Consider the following 21,235-nt stretch of genomic DNA (forward strand, 5'->3'; position numbering starts at 1 on the left):
TGAACATTTTTTCATATATTTGTTGATCAATTGTATGTCTTCTGTGAAGTGTCGATTCAGTTCCTTAGTCCATTTACTGATTTTTTTTTTTTTTGGTATTAAGTTTTTGGTGTGGAACCTCCATTAGACCCAGCAGTCCCACTCCTTGGTCTATACCCAAAGGACCTGAAATCAGCATACTACAGAGACACAGCCACATCAATGTTTATAGCAGCTGAACTCACAATAGCTAAATTATGGAAACAACGCAGATGCCCTTCAATGATGAATGGATAAAGAAAATGTGGTATATACACAATGAAATATTACTCAGCCTAATGAGGAACTAGAGAATATCACGTGAAGTGAAATAAGCCAATCTCAACAACAACAACAACAACAAAAAACAAAGATTCTGATATGCAGAAGCTAATTCATAGTGAGTGGTGGGTAGGGAAAAATGGAGTAATTTTGGACTGGACATAGGGGAGTAAGGGAGGAGGGTGGGAAGGATGGAGGAATGAGATGGACATTATTACCCTATGTGCATGTATGATTGCATAAGTTGTGTGATTCTGCATCATGTACAGCTAGAGAAATGAGAAGTTGTGTTCCGTTTGTGTAGAATGAATTAATTGAAATGCATTCTGCTTTCATGTATAACAAGTTAGAACAAATTTTTAAAAAAGAAAAAAATAGAAGTGTTTAAAAAACATAAAATGAAAGTAATTAATTATGCAAGGTTCTTACTAATTAGAGCTAGGGTCCAAATCTTAAGTGGACCTTCATTTTCTCTTCTTCATCTTTCTGCATTAATGTTGGGAAGTCCTTAGAGATGGGCATTGCATGGACCAAATAGTCTAATTATGAGCTCTGTGCATAGAGCCTTCAAGGTCGTATATTAATCCACAGTCAGCCTGTGCCTTCAGCCCTTTTATTAATAGTTCTTGTCCAGTGAGCTGCGTAGGTGTTTCTCCTGCTGTGGTTCTGCATCAGGAAGCTCCCAGCTGACAGCATATTTCTGGGAATGCTGGGCACAGATTCTGAGCATTTTTTTGGGCACCAGGTATGGGTGGGTCTTGGCATGTGCATTCCTTATCATTACCGAGCAGAGAAGCAGCATAACCCTGTAAGTGCACTGGGAGCCTTGGAATTGCAAGAATTGCTTCTGTATCACAAGAACAAACATCAAAGCTGGAGTTCCCAGATGGGGGGGATTTCAGGAGGTCAATTTCATGTATCGTATTTGTGATTACTTTTTAAATACTTTTGCTGGGCTCTCATATATCTTATTTAAAATATACTCTCCACCCATGCTGTGTTTATTTCCTATAAAAAGCTCAACTTCCACAGAAAATTGGTCCTTCAACTATGTTTCCTAAGCTCTAGGAAACACCTCTGGTGGTCTTGATAAGGATGATGAGGGGATGACAGAAGCCAGAGCATCATGAACTGACACTCAGGGCTTCCCAGGCTCAGGAACTGAGGAACAGATTTTGTGTTATCGGTCTCATTTTTGTGTGTCCTACTCTGATAATGCATGCCTCATTTGTTATTCTTTTACAGTAAAAAAAAAAACCTTTATAATTATGCAACTTGTTCTTGTTTGCTAGGAGACAAAAGCCTGGTTGCACTGGGCTCTCTGACCATGGATACAGGGCATCACGGGAGAATCCTGGCAGGCTGTCCCATCAGCAAGATAGGACAGCCTGTCCTGAAGAAAGAGAGCCTGGCCCATGGTGCTCTTCCTGTAGGATTCCTGGGGATTCACAGGGCAGAGCAGTGGGGGTACTTGCTACATACACAATGGAGGAACAGCCACAAGTCACAGGAGAGGTCACAGTAGCAGGGGCTCATGATCATTCAGCATAAATAATGCTCCTGGCCTCCCTCCATAGCCTCCTTGAGCTCACCACATGCTCTTGCATGCATGAAAACAGTCCACTTAATCTCAGAGGAAACGTAATGTTAGGTCTTGATTTCATTCCCACTCAAAAACTGGAAAGTGTTATAAAATGTACCTGAGATTTACCAGTGGTTAAGATCTGTGGACTTAGGCTGGAAATTGTTATGTGGGAAATTTTAAAAAATATTTGATTGATCCATTTTAGAGTCTGTCAGTCCCAATCTCTATGTCTGTACGGCAGTCCCTAGTTTCATGGGGGTCTAGAGTCAGCCTTGCCATCTGAGCTGATTTCACACTGATGTAACTGCAATGAGTAAAGATAAATAAATACTTGGTGCTATTCTCTGTATAATATGAGATATGCAAATAACATCTGGGCAAAAAAAAAAATTCTAGACATTATTGTTACTGTTAGCATGACTAGGTTGATCTCCATGCAACCCAACTAATGCATTCAGTGGTCTGAAGTGACCGTTCCTATTTCTGGATGGGACACTTTACTTTTGCCCTTACAGATACATGTGCTGTGCATTTTAGAACAGTTTCCTTTTTCCTATTTCTTACACTCCAGCTCCATGTTCTGCTTGGCATGGGAGGCATCTAGAGAAGGTCTGTTGGACATTAAACCCATGCATCCTTTCTGTCCAAAATTGTCCCAATGTTCATTCTTTTTAGCAGTGCCCGTGGAAGTTGAAATCGTGTCTTTCTCTCTCCATGTTTTGGACATAGCAAACATTATTTTTATTTAATGTAATCCACAATAGAAAAAGTTTCAGAAATCATGATGGAAGTCTTTATGGATTTGAAGAGTGGCAATGAGGCAGAAGCTGAAGTGCACTTAACACTGCAGCCCTCCACGAGGCACGTGTCAGAGTTTCACCTCATTCCAGCCTTCATTGCCCTTGACCATGGCTTTCCTCCATAATGCTGATAGTTACCTAATCATGGACTTTGTTTATTGAAATCATAGTTACAAAATATTTATTGAGTTCCAAATTTCCCTTTGACACTGCACATGTTGTGGAGATGGTGTTATTTTCCGTGTTTCCCTTAAGCAGTGAGCAGGGAGAGGAGGAGAGATTCTCACACTGTGCACACACTGTGCACACACTGGCAGGTGGGGTGTGGGTCTGAAATGCTGCCTTCCTGACTCCAGCCCACGGCACCAGCTCTTCCACTGCAGCCAGAGGGAAATGTATTCCCTGCACAAGTTGAAATTTCTTCGGGAGTCTTCAAGGACAGCATATTCCTACTCGGGCTGATGCTTCATTTTCCTGATACATATTAGGATTGAGAAAATGTAGGTGATGTTGTCTGCTCTTATAGGGACACAAATGTAGGTCATTAATAGCAAATTTCAACATGCATTTGTTTCCCATTGGAAATCAGTCTCCTATCCCCAAGATATTATGGAACATTCTTTATTTTAATATGGAAAATTTCATGAATTTCATTTCATCCTTGAGCAGGGGACATGCTTCTTTGTTATCATTCCAATTTAATATATGTGTTGCCAAAGCAAGCATATTTTATTTGAATGACAAATCAATTGGCAGAAGAGTTTTGAAATCATTGCCATATTAATAAACTCTCCAACTAAATGACAGTGTCTTTCTTCAGGTAGCACTTTGCATCAGATAAAAACTGAAGAAGAGGAATTTACTTCACAGAGGAATTATCACCTCAGGTTAATGTAAACTGGTATATTTTCATGGGCAATAGGCATTGTTTTGCAGAATACTTAGATGAGAATTTTTAGGTACCTTTAAAGCAATTTTGTAAAGAAAATTGTATGGTAGATAACACTAAAATGAAAATACCAGAAAATAACACCTCCCCATTTCATGACAGTAGATGTGTATGGGAGACAGGTTTGCAGGAGAATGGAATCAGGCAGAGATACCAAGACTCAAATTTCTTATATAATGATTCAGATCTCTTGCCAATGTTAGTCCTAGCACAAGTATCAGCAGATTAGCATATGTTAATATAGGTAATGGGTATTATGGACAATAAGAGTAGATAATACTCATGGAGCATGTTCTATGTCAGGATGTTGTTAGACAATGGATATCAGATTTGGTATAAGAAAGGACCCTGGAGAACTTCACATGTAGACATTCATATACAATTGGTGTTGGTCTGACATCACTGTGTATAGATATTCTAAGGTATACACAGAGACACTTAATAGTGGGAGAGAATTACAAGTTATGCAGCTTGAAAGATTTGTTAAAATAATTTCCTGATGAGAACAAGGTTGGGAATTATTACCCCATTTTACAGATAAGGAAATTTTGAAGAACTTGTTTTATTATTTATTATTATATTATGGTTTGTGCTGTATGCAGTTCAATCATGGTGAAAAATGAAAATGAACCCAAGTGTCCTTCATGTAGCCTAAATAAGAGAATTGAAATCAGGTGTCAGGAATGACTGACCATAAAATCCATGAAGAAATAAGAAGATTGAAAATAATACTTGAGTTTAAGGGCCATTTTGGCAGGCTAGAGGAAGTACAGGATCAAGAAAAAGAAAAAGAGTTAATGCCATTTTATAAAACAGATAGTTTACTGATATTGTATTGGTTGACGCAATAAACCTGCATGAAATAAAACTACTCAAAGGAGATTTTACAGTCAAGGATTTACAAATCATTGACAGGTACACTGCACACCAGTGCCACATTTGTGGTTAGTGTTATTATTGAATACGTGCACTGAGTCAATCATGTTTATCAAAATCAGAAGTTTATCAAAGGCAAGCAATCTAATTTCATATTATATAATTTTTAAAGAGAAATATGCACAAAGGAGGAAAATGAGAAGATCAAGGAATGATGAGACCCCTTGCAGAAAATGGAGCATACTGCTTTCTGGTTATGATGCATCCCCCTTGATTTAGTTGTCAGGAAAAGCAGTCGTTACATAGTCACAAATATCTTTTCAAAGGAATTTGTTCCAAGGCCTAACATAGAGGTATATTAACTGCTTCCTAATTTCTCTTACAGGAAAGTCATTACTTATTTCTTTTTTTTCCTTAAATAGTAAGCTATATTTCATTGTGATCATGAACTTTTCTCCTCTGCTTCTGAATTTCTAACTTTGCTTATGAAAATGTCGCAAATGTGAGTACGGAAAGAGGGTGAATTATGGAGAAAGAATGAAAGAGTATGTAGAGACTGGGAGTCTCACTACTGACAACTGTTGTTGAAGGTGAATGGACCTAATATGTGAGCAGCTTACAGAGTTCAAATGCTTACAGAATAAGGGGTGCACATTTACATATTTTTTGTAACACCTGCTTTGTTTTTTCAAAAGGTGTTTAAGCAGTATACTAGCACAAAACGTAACCCGTGTTTCTAAATTCCAACTCCTGAGCCTCTCAGAGGACCCAGACCTGCAGCCCGTCCTCTTTGGCCTGTTCCTGTCCATGTACCTGGTCACAGTGCTTGGGAACCTGCTCATCATCCTGGCCATCAGCTCTGAAACCCACCTCCACACTCCCATGTACTTCTTTCTCTTCATCTTGTCCTTGGCTGACATTTGTGTTATCTCCACCCCGTCCCAAAGATGATTGTAAACATTCAAACTCACAATGAATTTATCTCCTATGTAGGATGCTTGACACAGATGTCTCTTTTTGTGATTTTTATTTATATGGATTATATGCCTCTGACTGTGATGGCCTATGACAGGTTTGTGGCCATCTGTCACCCCCTGCATTATACAGTCATTATGAACCCTCGCCTCTGTAGCTTCTCAATTTTGGTGTCATTTTTGCTGAGTCTTTTGGACTCTCAGCTGCACAATCTGATGATCTTACAAATTACCAACTACAAGAGTGTTGAAATTTCCAGTTTCTTCTGTGACCCTTCTTTACTTCTGAATCTTTCCTGCACTGACACCTACTCTAATAACATTGGCAAGTATTTTCTTGCTGCTGTCTATGGCTTTCTTCCCATCTCAGGAATCCTTTTCTCTTACTATAAAATTATGTCCTCTCTTCTGAGAATCCCCTCTTTAGGTGGGAAGTACAAAGCCTTCTCCACCTGTGGCTCTCACCTGGCAGGTGTTTTCTTATTTTTAGGAACAGGTTCTGCAGTGTATCTTGGTTTAGCTGCATCACATTCTCCCAGGAATGGTGCAGTGGCCTCAGTGATGTACACTGTGGTCACCCCCATGCTGAACCCCTTCATCTACAGCCTGAGGAACAGGGATATTAAAAGGGCCTTGAGAAAGCTGCAGAGGTAGACAGTCTGATCTTTGTCCCTGTGGAGTCTGGTTGCAATGTATGTGGGAAAATGCAGTAAAGCTAAATACCTGGCCCTGTCAATATGCCCCTTAAGTGTTAATTTCCCATGGAGTTCCATAGTAGAATGGTGGAGTAGGCAGATTTGGGAAGTGTTCCTACTGGGAACAAAGATTAACATTCTTAATATAAATAATGTTGGAGATGGATGATGGTTATTGTATCACAATAAAGTCTATATTTAATGCCATTAAACTATGATATTGATGATGAAAATAATGGCAAATATTTATAATTTTAAAATGCCATAATGAAAATATTCTTTGGAAGCTACTATTTTTAAAAAATAATTAAAGAATCCAAGAGTGAAACTGGAATTTTTTTGCAAAGAATTACTGAAAAACAACAGTTGATGTTCATTTTCTGCCCTTATTCTTCCACTTTGCAGTTAGGAAGTCCTTAGTTTGTGATGTTCTCACCTATTGGCCAGCGAGGAGTACTATGCTTTGAGCCTCCAAGGTCACACCATAGTCAATGGGCAGCCTCTGCCTCCAGCCGTTCAGCTTGATGTCTCCAGTCAGATGGGCCCCACACTGTGTTTCTTCTCACTGGATGTTTATATTAGGAAGTCCCTACCTGAGTGTGCACAGCATCAGCCCTAAAGATGAGGTGGCAGGCTCCTGGGTACCAGCCACGTGGAATCCACTCTCCTTAGTCACGACCACCTGAGCCAGTGTAAATAGGTAACTGCTGAGGGAGGTGAGGATTAAGGAAGGACCAATATGCAGTGTGGCTGCCCAGAGGAGAGAGCACTGCACAGTGTCAGTCATGGGGACTGAGAGTGGAAGCATGTGTGTGACATCCACGGTGGTGGTGAGCATGGTGGCAATGTCACTACAGTTTTCCTTTCCACCCACACTGGTCCTTCTTAGCACACACTGTCATCCACATGGAGGGAATGTACTCTTCACACTGTCCTCAGCACTGAGGGATGTCTATGAGGGTGAGGAGGAGGAGGTGGACCTGAATGAGGACAGCATCCAAACATATGATCCTTCAATGAGAGGTCCCTGAGTGCCTGAAGTGTTAGCTATTTGTAGATTGTTTTAATTTGTCTGAAAATTTTCACCAAGTTGTAAGTGCCATGACCATGATATTTTATTTCACAGAATCTAGAGGATCAGAGTTTTTAGTAACTTGTGCTAGATGTTTAGATCAACTAACTGAGGCTATGTTTGAAATGCACTGTGTGTTTGAGGCACATGGCATCTTGGCAGGACAGTGCTGGCAGGTTGTCCCCTCCACAATCCATTTGTGTTTTACATTCTTGTCAGTCCAGGAGAGGACCCTGTTTTTCTGTGCACTTCCCTGTGGGAATTCTGTTGGATCCCAGGACAGAGAAGCCAGTGGCATCAGTTGCACCAGCTATGGAAGAATGGCTGATATAAGACAAAGATCTAAGGTCAAGTGGGCACAGATAATGCAACACAGACCTCCCTGTGTCCCCCTCTCTGGGACACCCTTGCAGCTGCAACATCCTCCTTCGTGCTGATAATCAGCTCACACAATTTAAAGAGGAGACCAAAAGCAGATCGGGATTTCATAACTCCTCATGGACTTGGAAAGGTTTAAGACTGTATTCAATACATGCCTGCAGCTAAAACCTCTGGATTCTGCTGAAAACGCTGATTTTTGGAAAACAGTGAAGAGATTAGTGCATCAGATCCAGAGATTTAAAATTTAATTTTGGCTTCTGTTGTCTCAGTTGTTTTTTTCTTGAATACCTGGCAGGTTGTTAGTGTCTATAATAATCAGCAATGTCATCCAAGGTGGTTTATAGCTGATACAATGTCATTGAATTCACATTAAACTGAAAATTTGTATTACCTATGTGACTAATATTTGAAGAAGGTGTAAAATATGGACAAAATGTTCCATAGTTATTATTCATATGGAAAGGCTAAACTTCCTACTATTCAAGTGAAATGTTTTTTGACAAGAAAGTATTATTCTGATATTTCTATAATTTTATATTTTCATACTCCCCTTATGTAAGTACATGCTGTATATCTGGGGTGGAATGACCAACTGTCTTTCTTTTCTGATACTCAAGAACCCACACCTTTTTAGTCGCAGAAGATATATATATATATATATATATATATATATATATATATATATTAGATGTGTTACATATTGAATAGGTCATTGTTCTACAAACAGGTTTGCTTTGCTCAGTGGTCTTTCAACACATTGGTGGTCTCCTGTCTGTACCTTCATTCTACTCAGGAATGTCCCCCAGAGTCAGAGACAAGATTGAGCAGCTCCTGTTTGTGTTTCCCTTACACAGGGCCCATACCTCCCTTTGTGAACATCTACAACTTTCAATAATGGCAGAGATGTCCATGAGCCTATGAAAACCAAAGTAAGAACAAAGGGATGTGACAGGTGACTCTTAGAATATGGTCTGAGATACTTTTGAGAGTTCTAATACTACAATATCCTTTGACAGTTTTAATGGTCATGAGACCCACTATATAACTGAAGACTGAATGTTTAATAAAAAAAAATCCAAAACATAAAAATCATAGTGACTAAGTAAATGCATTTAAGGGTAGACTTATTCAGGTTCCCACAGCAAATTTTGTTATTTATATTTTATCCTAATAAGAATGGATGTTTAATATGTATATTTAAAAATGTAGAAGTGAAAGAAGAAAATTGAACATACAGCTTAGCTCCTCATTAGTGTTAGGGTCCAAAACTCATGTGGACATACATTTTCTTTGTATTCCCCATTAATGATGGGATCTCCGTGGAGATGGGGATTTCTTGGACCAATTAGTTTAATTATGTGCTCTGTGTATTGATCTTCCAAGGTCATATCATACATATCATAGTTCATAATCAGCCTGTGCCTGCTGCCCTTCCATTAATGGTTCTTTTCCAAAGAGCTGCATGGCTGTGCCTCCTCCTGGGGTGTCTGCATCACGAAGCTCCTGAGCACATGATCTGCACCTCTGGACACAGTTGCTCCTTCCCTGGGCTCCACACTTGGTAGGTTCTTAGGATCAGCACTTCTTGGTCATGACCCTGCAGAGAGGTAGTGTGACCCAGTAAGTGCAGAGGGGGCCTTGGATGTGGGAAGGACTGGGGAAGTAGTGTTACCTCAGCATAAGGACAAACATCACAGAGTAGCCAGATGGGAGGACACCAGCATGCAGCTTCCACCTAGGGGTTGTGGGGTTCAAGCTTTTGTTTAGGGGGGGAGATGAGAAATCTTATTCAAAATGTGCTCTCCACCCATAAGGGTTCTAATTCACACAGAAATCTCACCCACAACAGCACAAAGTGAGTCCTTCAGAAGTGTTTCCTAAGCTCTATGAAAGGACTAGGTAGTGATCATAAAGATGATGAAGGGGCTGACAGGAGACTAGATCATGAACGGATGTGCCAGATTTCCCAGGCTCAGGTGCTGAGCGGTGTGTTCATTCTTATATCATGTGCACCATCTTATTTCATTATAGGTGTCCACATTATTATTATTATATAGAAAAAATGAAAAATGTGTTTTAATTCTGTAACTTGTACTCCATTGTTAGGTGGGAAAGGGTGCAGCATGTTTGCACTGGGCTGTCTGACCATGGACCTAGGACATCATAGGAGAACCCTAGCAGCTTGTCCCATCAGCAGGCCAACCTGCCATTTATCTTTCCTGTCACTGCAGAAAGAGAGACTTGTCCATGGTGCTCTTCCACTGGGGATTCCTGGGGATCACAGGGCAGAGCAATGGGGGGCGCCTACTGCATGCATCATGTAAGAACAGCCACAGGTCACAGGAGAGGTAACTGTAGGGGAGGTTGATGATCATTCAACACAGATCAGGCTCTCAGGCCTCCTCCATAACCTCCTTGGAGCTCACCATATGCTCCTCCATGCTTGTAAAAGGTTCTTTCACACTCGAAGCAAACCTATGGTCAGGTTTTTATTTCATTCATGAAACTGGAAAGGTTTAAAAAATGTCCCCGAGTTTTGCCAGCTGTTAAGACCTCTGGAGCTATGTTGAAAACTTCGTGTGGGGTGGGAAAGAATGAAAACATGTAGTGGATGGATCTCAGAGTCTACCAGTCCCACTTACTGTCTCTGTGAAGTCGGGCAGGTCACTGTTGTCATCTGAGTTGATTTCTAGTTGACACCCCTGCTGTCAGTAAGGATTAAATAGACCCTGGAGATGCATGTGTGCTGTACAGGGGGAAAACATCTCCTTCCTTCTATTCTGACTCCTGTGCCCCTGGTTTGCTTGGCACAGGGAGGCAGCTGGAGCAAGTCTGTGGAGCATTGAATCCCACCCCTCCCCCATTTTCCTTACCTTAATTGGCCAAAATCAATTTGGATTAATGGGGTTATTGATTCCTGTCTGTATGTTCATTCTTTAATCCATGCCCTGTGGAAACAATGAAAACTTTAAAGTGTCTTTCTGTGTCCCTATCACCTCCTTATTATTATGTAATATCATTTACAATAGTCAACTTGTATGGGATTATAACACAGATCTTCATGAGTTTATAAAGGAAATGAAGCATAAACATATGGCACACCTACAGCTTGAGCCTTCAACTGAGGCACAGATCAGAATTCCACATCCTTCAATGTTCCAGGATCACCTGAAAATATCACTGTGAAAATAGCTTTCCTCCCTAACTTTGATATTTCCCTAATCATGGAATTCTTAAAATTAAAATCACAATGACCATATTTATTACCTTCCTGCCTGTCTTTGATGCCCCATGTTTTGGAGATGGGTGTGATTTTTCCTATTTTCATTAAGCAGTGAGCGAGGGAGGTGGAGAGATTCACACACGGTGCACACATTGGCGCTTCAGTGTTTGGGACTGAGCTGTGGCCTTTCTGACCCAGCCGAGGACACCATCTCCTTTACTGGAGCCAAGTGGAAATATTATCCTTTATACAAGAAAAAATTTTTCAGGTGTTAGCATGTAGAGAATATGCCTGGGTGCAGCAGTGTTTCAGTGTTTTGATGATACATATTAAGACTAAGGTATACATGATAACACTATTATTTTTAATAGTGACATAAATGTAGCTCATTAATCGTTTATTTGGACATGCAAATTTTCCATTGAAATCAAACACCTATGCTGTGTCAATATCTTACATAGACATTGTTATTTGAGTGACATGGAGAGAAGCAGCAGCATTTTGAAATAGTTGCTATACTAATAAATAAATACTGTCCAGTTAAGCAATATCTATTCTTCAGGTGACACTTTGCATCCAATAGAGACTTTGAAGTCTACGAATGTACTTCACAGATGGAATTAAGACTTCATGTTAATTTAAAATATAAGATTTGGGGGGCAATGGGTATTGTGTTGCAGACTACAGGTTCTTTAGGTGGATTTTAATAAAAAACTTGATGGATGTGTAAATGAATACTGACACAGAAAACACTGGCAGAAAATCACACCTTCCCAATTCTTAATAATAAGTATGTTTGGGAGACAGGTTTGAAGGAGAATGGAATCAGGAAGAAATACTAAGACTCAAGTTTGTAAGATAATTTTAAAGTTTCTATCCAAGGTTAATCCTGAGACAAGTATTACCAAATTCTTATACTTTAATATAGGTAGAGGGTATTACTGACAGTAAGAATAAGTAATATTCAGGGTGCCTATTCTATGTGCCAGGATGTTGTTAGATATTAATTTCTAACTCTAGTGTAAGATAGGACCCCCGAACTTCACATGCAGATATGTTGATTAAATTGGTGTCTATCTGATGTCACATCATATGGACTAAAATATCTACAAATGGATATGGCAATAAATGAGACACAACTACCAGATATGCAATTGGAAAGGTAAAACATAATTTCTTATGAGAACCAAGATAGATAATTATTTTCCTATATTTAAAATTTGAGAATTATTTCCTATACTGTCCTTTTATGAATTGTTTTCTACAATCACAGTGAGAACTCACATAACAAACTAGCGTTGTCATCATGTGGCTTAAAACAGAGAACTGAAATCCACATAAGGAATGACCAGATATCCATAAAGTGGAAATAAGATGGTTGGAAATAAGAGAGAGCTTTAGGGATTCCCAAGGTGCTCAGATCTTATATTTTGAACTTGATGAGCTGAGATCACAAAACCCTGAAGCAGTTTTAACAGGTCAGAGGGAGAAAAAGTACAAAGTGTTGTTTTATATGCCAGATATTTTACTGATATTGTATGAATAGAAAAAAAGCCTTTATAAAATTAAACTATTCAAAAGTATTTCCTATCATTTGTTACTATTGATGGTGTGCATTTAATTCAGTCACATTTATTGATATTTGAATTGTGCCAAAGACAAAGATACTTGTTTAATATTACATAATTTTTGAACATCAAGCTTAATTTCACAAAGGAGGGAAGTGAGAAAAATCAACAAATGATGAAACCCTTTCAAGAGAACTGGCTCGTAACCTGCTTACTGATTGTGGCCCATCACCCTCAATTTAATTGTCAGAGAATGGAGCCCCAATGGTGTCTTAAATAGAATAAGTCAAAGAAGTTTGTTTTGGTACATTGATCAAAATGAGGTAAATTGTCCAGGTTCTTAATTAACTTTTATGAAGATTACTTTTTCTTAATAGAAAGGTCATTACTTATTCTCTGTTTTCCTTTAAACAATAGGCTATATTTTATTATCTGCTTGAACTTCTCTCTTCTGCTCCTGAGCTTCTAACTTTGCTCAGTTTAATGTCTCAAATACGGAATGGAAACAGGCGTGAATGAAGGAGACAGCTATAGTGAAAGAATGTGCAAGACTGGGTGTTGCACTACTGAGAAATATGTTGAGGGTACGTGGATCTCTAGTGTAAGCAGCTTTATGGTGCATACTTGAATTCAAATGCACACAGAATCAGGGAGGCCTGATGATATATTCTTTTTCTCACTCTCATTGCTTTCTGAAAAGATATGTGAGAAATAAAGAAGTACAAAATCTAACATGCATCCCAGAATTCCACCTCATAGGTCTCTCAGTTCACCTAGACCTACAACCCATCTTCTTTGGACTGTTCCTGTCCATGTGCCTACTCACAGTGCTTGGGAACCTGCTCATCATCCTCGCCATCATCTCTGACTCCCACCTCCACACCCCCATGTACTTCTTCCTTTCTAACCTGACCCTCACTGACATTTGCTTCATCTCTAACACGGTCCCAAATTTGCTGGTGAACATTCAAACTCACAAGTAGGTTGTCTCCTATGTGGGCTGCCTGATGCAGATGTCTCTGTTTGCCATTTTTGGATGTATGAATTATATTCTTCTAACTCTTATGGCCTATGACCATTTGTGGCCATCTGTCACTCTCTGCTTTACCCAGCTATAATCAACTCTCACCTCTGTGGCTTCACACTTTTGATGTCTTTTTTTGCTGAGTCTTTTGGATTCCCAGATGCACAATTTGATGATCTTACAAATTACCAGCTTCAAGGATGTGGAAATTTCTAGTTTCTTCTGTGATCCTTCTCAACTTTGAATCTTTCCTGTTCTGACACCTTCTCTGATAACATATTCAATATTTTCTGGTTGCCACATATGGTCTTTTCCCATCTCCAGGATCTGTTTCTTTTACTATAATATTATGTCCTCCATTCTGAGGATCCCATCCTTAGGAGGGATGTACAAAGACTTCTCCACCTGTGCTCTCACCTGGCCGTGTTTGTTTATTTCATGGAGCAGGCATTGACGAATACATTGGTTCAGCTGTGTCACATTCTCCCCAAAAGGGTGCAGTGGCCTCAGTGATGTACACTGTGGTCACCTCCATGCTGAACCCCTCCATCTACAGCCCGAGGAAGAGGGACATTAATGGAGCACTGAGGAGTCTGCACAGCAGATATGGTCCTTTCTAGAATTTTCTAGATAGGGCAGAAAGGTGGGAGGGAAAGGGAGGGGGCAGGGGATTAGCAAGGATGGTAGAATGTGATGAACATCATTATCCAAAGTACATGTATGAAGACATGAATTGATGCTTAAATACTTTATATACAACCAGAGAAAAAAAATTGTGCTATATATGTGTAATAAGAATTGTAATACATTCGCTGTCATTTATTTTTTAAAAAAATCATTAAAAAATAAAATGAAAATAATAATAATAAAAAGATATTGTGTCCTCTCAAAACAAAAAATAAATATTCAAAAAATTGAAAACTTAAAATCACTGTTCTATGTTAAATAATTTCATCTCTAGTAGGTTAACAATACAATTAACCAAGGCAATAAAGCTATGTTACAAATGTGACTGTTACAACATAAAAAAGAATCCATTTGGTCCTTGACTTCTCTTGGTTGGTAGGCTCTTGATGACATTTTCTATTTCATTACTTGAACTTGATCTCTTTAAATCATGTATGACATCCTCATCAGTTTGGGTAGATCATATGTCTAGAAATGTTTTAAGGTCTTTGATATTTTCTAATTTCTTGGAATATAAATTTTCAAAATAGTTTCTAATTATCTTCTGTATTTTAGACATGTCAGTTTTGATGTTTTCTTCTTCATCTTGTGTTTTAGTAATTTGAGTTTTCTCTATCTTTACTTTTGTTAGCATGACCAGGGGTTTGTCTATTTTATTTATTTTTTCAAAGAACCAACTTTTTTTGGTCAGTTTTTTTTAATTGTTTTGATTTCATTGATTTCATTTTTCAATTGTTTTGACTTCATTGATTTCAGCTCCGATTTTAATAATTTCCTGTCTTCTATTTCTGTTGGTGTTGATTTCTTCTTCTTTTTTTCCTAGGGCTTTGAGATGTAATTTTTGTCATTTACTTGTTGACTTTTTATTCTTTTAATGAATGCACACCATGCAATAATATTTCCTCTCATTACTGCCTTCTCTGTCCAGAGATTGTGATATATTGTGTCAGTGTTCTCATTTACTTGTAAGAATTTTATTTCATCCTTGATTTCTTCTACTGTCCATTCATCATTCAATAGTGTATTATTTAGTCTCCATTTGTTACTGAAGCTTGTATTATTTAATTTTATCATTGATTTCTAATTTCGTTCCATTGTGGTCTGATAGAACGTAGTGTATTATCTCTCTGTCTCTCTCTGTCTCTCTCTCTCTCTCTCTCTTATTTACTAAGAGTTGCTTTGTGGCATAAATTATGGTCTATTTTAGAGAAAGAGTCATGTGCTTCTGAGAAGGAAGTATGTACATTTGTTGATAGATTAAATATTCTATATATGTATGTTAAGCCTGAATTATTGATTGTATTATTTAGTTCTATAATTTCCTTTTTTAGTTTTTGTTTGGAAGATCTGTCCAGTAGTGAGAGAGGTGTGTTAAATTCACCCAGTATTGTTGTGCTGTAGCCTATGTGACTCTTGAAATTGAGAAGGGTTTGTTTGATGTACATAGATGTTCCATTGTTTGGGGTACAACTATTTATAATTGTTATATCTTGCTTTATATACTTCCCTTAAGAAGTATGAAATGTCCTTCTTTGTTTCTTCTGATAACTTTGGTTTGAACTCTACTTTATCTGAGATGAAAATGGAAACCACTGCTTGTATATGCAGTCCATATGAGTGATAAGATTTTCCCCTATCCTTTCACCTTCAGCCTGCAGATGTCTTTGCCCATGAAAATATTGTTGGGTATGCTTTTTAGTCCAATCTGCCAATCTATGTCTTTTGATTGATGAGTTTAGGCCATTGACATTCAAGGTTATTATTGTGATATGTTTTGTATTCCCCTGTCATTTTGATTTCTTTCTGTTTTTTTTTTTTTTTTTTTTTTTTTTACTTAGTTTCTCCTTTGGTTGAATGTCCCTTTAGAATAGATCCTCCCTTTGCTGGTTTTCACTGACTGAACAGGTCTTGTTTGTGTCTGGTCACTGAAACACAAGCCCTAATCTTCTCCTTAACAGCATCTACAAACTTCAATTACTCAAGAAAAATGGCAGACATGTCCATGAGCCTAGGAAAAGTAAAGTAGGAACAGAGGGGAGTGAGAAGAGACCCTAGAGATTTTTCTGAGTCACACTTTGGAGTTTCTCATCATTCCAATACTGCAGAGTTCTTTGACAATTGTCCTGAGCAAGAGAACCCCTATTTTTTTAAATGACTGAATGCTTCATTTAAAAAATATTAATGACCAAATAAATGTAACTAAAGCATATGTTTATTTGGTTCAAAGAGCAATGTTTTGTTATTTGCATAAATATTGCATATTTATACTAAGAATAGACATTAAAAGCTGATTTTCTTTAAAACACAGAAGTGAGAGCAGTAAATTGAGTACACAGAGTCCCTCCCAATTATAGACAGGGTCCAAATATTAAGTGGACCTTCATTTTCTTTTCTTTACCTTCCTGCATTAATGTTGAGAAATCCTTAGAGATGGCATTGCATGGATCAATTAGTTCAATAATGAGCTCTGTGCATTGAGCTTCCAAGGTCATATATTAGGGCCCACTCACCCTGTGCCTGAAGCCCTTCAGTGGATGTTTCCTGTCCAGTAAGCTGTGGGGGTGTGTCCCCTGCTGTGGTTCTGCATCAGGAAGCTCCCTGCTGACAGCATATTCATGGGAATGCTGGGCACAGAGCCTGAGCCTTTGTTGCGCACCAGGTATGGATGGGTCTTGGCATGTGCACTTCTTAGTCATGAGCCAACAGAGAAACAGTATAACCCAGTAGGTGCAGATGGAGCCTTGGGACTTTCTAAGAAAGATGGACAGTATTGCTCCTCTATCAGAAGGACAAACATCACAGTTTGAGTATCCAGATGGGAGTCTTCAGTATGTCAATTTTCATGCATCTTGTTTGAAAAGTTTATGTTTTTATTTTTTCTAGGGTATTAGATATCTTATTTAAAATTTGCTCTCCATCCATACTGATTCTGCTTCCCATAGGGTACAAAATGTGTCCTCAGAAGTGTTTACTAGCCTGGTGCAGTGGTGTGTGTAAGTAATGCCAGTGGGTTGGGAGGCTGAGATGGAGGTTCACAAGTTCAAGGCCAGCCTCAGCAACTTAGCAATGCCCTAATCAATTTAAGGAGGTCCTCTCTCAAAAAATGAAAAGAAGTAAGGATATTGTCCTGTGGCTAGGTGCCGCAGTCTGGCTGCAGCGGAATAATGGGGGGGGGGGTGACGAATAACTTGTGTACGTTGATACAGCAGGAGAGGGAGCCCTTTATTGTAGGCCAACAGAGCTATTTATACATTTTGCACAGCTTATCTTAATTAGCATAAACTAGATACATCAGTCAACCAATAAGGAATCTCCACACTTAATGGCTCACTTTTGTTACTTCTCAAACCACTCCCTCTGGCATTTTGCCAGGAATCATCCAGACTTGTTTATGAACTCTAACATTCCCCTAGCAAAATACCAGGTGTTCTTTTGACTTGTTTACAGACTCTAACAGCTAGGCAACACTGAGTTGAATTTCTGGTACCAAAAAAGGAAAAAAAAAACCAGAAACAATGAAAAGAAAAAAGATTTTCTAAGCATCATGAAAAGATTCTGGTAGTGATAAGGATGAGGAGGAGGATGCTAGAAACCAGAGCACCATGGACTGATGCTCAGGGCTTCCCAGGTTCAGGGGTGAGCAACGTGTTTGCTATCATTGGTTTCATTTATTGTGCATTGTCCCACTCTGAATATGCATGCCCCATTTATCCTTATTTTACAGTAAAAAAGGAGCGTTATAATTATGCAACTTGCTCTTGTTTGTTAGCTAGGAAAGACTGCAGCCTGGTTGCACTGGGCTGTCTGACCATGGACACAGGGCATCACAGGAGAATCCTGGCAGACTGTCCCATCAATAAGCCAAGAGCCTTTCCTCTTCCCTGTCACTGCAGAAAGAGAGCCTTGCCCATGCTGCAGTTCCTTGCTGAATTCCTGGGGATCACAGGGCAGAACAGGGTGGGTGCCTGCTGTATGCACTATGGAAGAACAACCACAGGTCACAGGAGAGGTCACAGTAGGAGTGCCTGATGATCATTCAGCACAGATCACACTCTTGGGCCTCTTCCAGGACCTCCTTGGATCTCACCACCATATGACCCTTCATGCTTGAAAAGAGCCCTCTAATCTCAAAGCAAACCTAATATTACATCTTTATTTTATTTTTATATCACTGGAAAGAACTTAAATGTATACCTTATATTTAAGACCTTGGGACATATGTAGAAAACTTTATGTTGTGTGGAAGAAAATGTAAACACACAGAGGATGGGTCTTAGAGTATTTCAGTCTCATTTATTGTGTCTGAGAAGTAGAGCAAGTCACTAGTGTCTGGATTCAGCACTGTTATCTAAGTTGGTTTTTGTTTGATACAACTGCATGGACAAAGATGAAATAGATATATCATGCTCTTACAAACAAATAATGCAGGGTTTTGAAAAAAATTGAGCATAATTAGATCTAGATATTATTGTTACTGTTAGTAGTCATTAGGTTAATCCTCATGCAACTCAGAGAATTTATGCCCTACTCAAAATTATAGTTTTTCTATTTCTGGATTGGATATTTTAATTTTGATGCTCCATACGTCTCTGAAGTGTATTTGGGAAGGTGTCCATGCTTGTCTTGGCACAGGGAGGCATCTAAAACAGATCTGTTCCACATTGAATTCACCTGATCTTTCTTCCCCAAAATGGCCCAAATTAATTTGGATTCATGGACTTCTTGTTTCCAGTCTATACTTCCATTCTTTGAGGCAATGCCCCATGAAAATCATGGCAAGTTAATCACTGTCATTCTGTGTCCTTTTCATGGAAATAGAAACCCTTTATTTTTATTTAATTCCCTCTAACTTAGTCGAATTTGAACACTCATGACATAGATTTTCTAAAGTAAAATATAGCAAAATGTGGTAGAACCTGGGGATTCCCTGAAACCCAAGTCTTCTACTGAGACACATATCAGAGTTTCCCACTGTGGCATCTCTGGACACTGTTGACAATTTCTTTCCTCAATACTGTTGGCAATTCCCTAGTCATACATCTTTTAATTTAAAGTGACAATGATCAATCAGTTAACGAGTTCCAAATTCGCTTTGGTGCTGCACATGTTTTGGAGCTGGGGGTTGCTCTCCCTCTCTCCTTAAGCAGTCAGAGCTGGGAGAAGTGGAGTGATTCTCACACTCTGGGCACACACTGGCAGGGCTGTTATATCAAGAAAAGTGTTGCTTTTAAAACTCAAATAAAAGCACTTTCTCTTCTACATGAGCAACATGGAAATATCCTATAAAGCAGATAAGATTTCTTCAGGAGTCATTATGCAGAGAATATGTCATGGTCAGCAGTGTTTGGTGACACATATTAAGATGAAGACGTAGGTGAGAATCACAGTCTCTAGGACAAGATTCCTCCGTGTTTCTCCTTTACTAGCAAAACAATAATCCTTATTTTTCTCAAAACCATGATTTTAATATTGAATTGGTATTTGGGACAAGATGAAGCTTTTGGTAACAAATTGGTAACCTACCTGGGATCCTACAGCTGCCCCCACCCTAGTCTTCTTTGGCAGCTCTGGCACTCCAGGCAACCCCTTCGATCCTAAGGATGCCAGGTGGCTGATGAGCTTATTAAGAAATGACTGCTGGGGAACTAGAACCTTGTGGCTTTGTTTTGTGATGAAGAAGAGGAACTGTACCTGTAAGTAAAGTGAAGGATTGAGGGACTGTCCCAGCAGCTGCTAAGGCAACTTTTCCAATAGGGAACTCGTATGTTCTGTCTCTGAACCCTAAAGATTGCTATATTTTGGTCTATTGGAGAAAAAGGAAACTTAACACAGTAAACTTGCAACAGATTTGGCCATCTGGTAAGTAGCTCTGTATGCATGCCAAGACCCTTTTGATTCTACACATCTGGTTCCCCTTCTTGGTCATATGATTATATTGGGATAAACACAACTGCTATTATAATTATAATGCTCTTTAAAAATCAAAGGGAGATCAGTATGGCAGAGGAAAGGACTGTGGAAGGGAGAATAGGTGGGTAAGAGAAATACTAGGGAATGATACTGGCCAAATTATACCATTATATTGTGTGCATGTATGATTATGTAACAATGATTCTCTCCATTATGTGCAACTATAATACACTCATAATAATATAGAAAAAACCCAAATCCAACTATTAAGTATAACTATAATAATAATTATTGTTTAAATCGTTAAGTAAATGTAGCTCTTAAAGAGTAAAGTTGGACATGCATTGTTCTTTGGAGATCACACTCCTATCCCCTGCTGATATATTATATAGAAATTCTTATTTGTGTTATATGGAGAGATGAACAATAATTTTGAAATGATTGTCATACCTTACTGGTTAAACAATGCACTTTCTTCAGGTAATGTTTTGTGTAGGATAAAGACTTTGAAGTAGAGGAATGATCTTCACAAATGGAATTAGCACCTCAATGTAATGTAAATGGTGCATTTCTGGGGCAATAGACATTCTTTTGCTCACTACTTAGATGAGACGAAGGTGTCCTTTAGGTAATTTTTAATGGAAACCTTTATAGGAACATTAATTAATATTGGCATAGAAACATCAACAGAAAATCACACCTCCACATTTCATAAAGTAGGCATGTTTGGGAGACAGGTTAGCAGGAGAGTGGAGTCAGGCAGACATAGTAATGTCACAGGGGAAAGAAATACTTCTGGAGATGGGTCAAGGAGCTCCCAGGGCAGAGGGGGAGCTCAGCTCTCAACCAGTGTGGTTCTTGGCATATGTGATGGAGAAGAATTTCAGCAGGAGATGGACAGAGGCATGGACACAGGTTTATTTATGAAGGCAGGTACACATGCAAGGGAGAATGTGGGCTGTCTTGAGCCTGAGAGGAAGCCCTGTTTTGGGCTGAGTGTCAAATGTTTATAGAAGGGCTGTATCAGATCCTGGACAGGAGGTGACCCAGGGTGGAGCTGCACAATTCTGTACCAATTTTTCCTACACTTGTTTATTTCCCCGATATCACAGGGGCGTGAGCCAAGGGCATGGGCCAAGGGCATGTTGTTCAAGATGTATAACTGTGCTTTCTACTTCTCAAAGGCTTGTG

At 39.0% G+C, this 21,235-nt stretch overlaps 2 pseudogenes; one reads left to right on the top strand and one right to left on the bottom strand.

The window, feature by feature from the left end:
• Nucleotides 1–3,310: 3,310 nt before the first annotated feature.
• Nucleotides 3,311–3,409, bottom strand: LOC113178275 (U6 spliceosomal RNA; annotated as a pseudogene).
• Nucleotides 3,410–5,001: 1,592 nt separating this feature from the next.
• LOC144253913 (olfactory receptor 7E178-like) lies at nucleotides 5,002–6,138 on the top strand (annotated as a pseudogene).
• Nucleotides 6,139–21,235: the final 15,097 nt, after the last annotated feature.

This window comes from Urocitellus parryii, chromosome 3 (assembly GCF_045843805.1).
Source record: "Urocitellus parryii isolate mUroPar1 chromosome 3, mUroPar1.hap1, whole genome shotgun sequence".
In the NCBI taxonomy this organism is placed as follows: domain Eukaryota; kingdom Metazoa; phylum Chordata; class Mammalia; order Rodentia; family Sciuridae; genus Urocitellus; species Urocitellus parryii.